The sequence below is a fragment of the Pygoscelis adeliae genome, unplaced genomic scaffold (genome assembly GCF_000699105.1).
Source record: "Pygoscelis adeliae isolate BGI_AS28 unplaced genomic scaffold, ASM69910v1 C9956967, whole genome shotgun sequence".
Lineage (NCBI taxonomy): Eukaryota > Metazoa > Chordata > Aves > Sphenisciformes > Spheniscidae > Pygoscelis > Pygoscelis adeliae.
This window is the reverse complement of record NW_008814477.1, coordinates 1-257: the sequence shown is the minus strand read 5'-3', so window position 1 is coordinate 257 and position 257 is coordinate 1. Positions and strand designations below refer to the sequence as shown.

The 257-nt window shown below is 58.4% G+C and overlaps 1 non-coding gene across 1 annotated transcript; it reads right to left on the bottom strand.

Moving 5' to 3' along the window:
* Nucleotides 1–12: 12 nt before the first annotated feature.
* On the bottom strand, nucleotides 13–84 carry TRNAA-CGC. Its single transcript has one exon. It is a non-coding gene; the product is annotated as a tRNA-Ala (tRNA).
* Between the last annotated feature and the right edge of the window lie 173 nt (nucleotides 85–257).

Below are 257 nucleotides of genomic sequence, written 5' to 3'. Positions count from 1 at the left end.
AAAAAACACCCTTGGAGATGCTGGGGATTGAACCCAGGACCTCCCACATGCGAAGCAGGCGCTCTGCCACTGAGCTACATCCCCTTGGCACCTGCCAGCAGGAGAGACACTCTCCTCCAGTGACGTGTCTATGACAAGCACAGCCTGTTGTCCCCTGGGTGCCCAGGGACCCTCTGCAGAAAATAGCACTTGAATCCTCCTAAGATGGGGGAAGTCAGTTCTGCCTCGCCACTGGGGCCTGATCCTGGCCCAGGGCT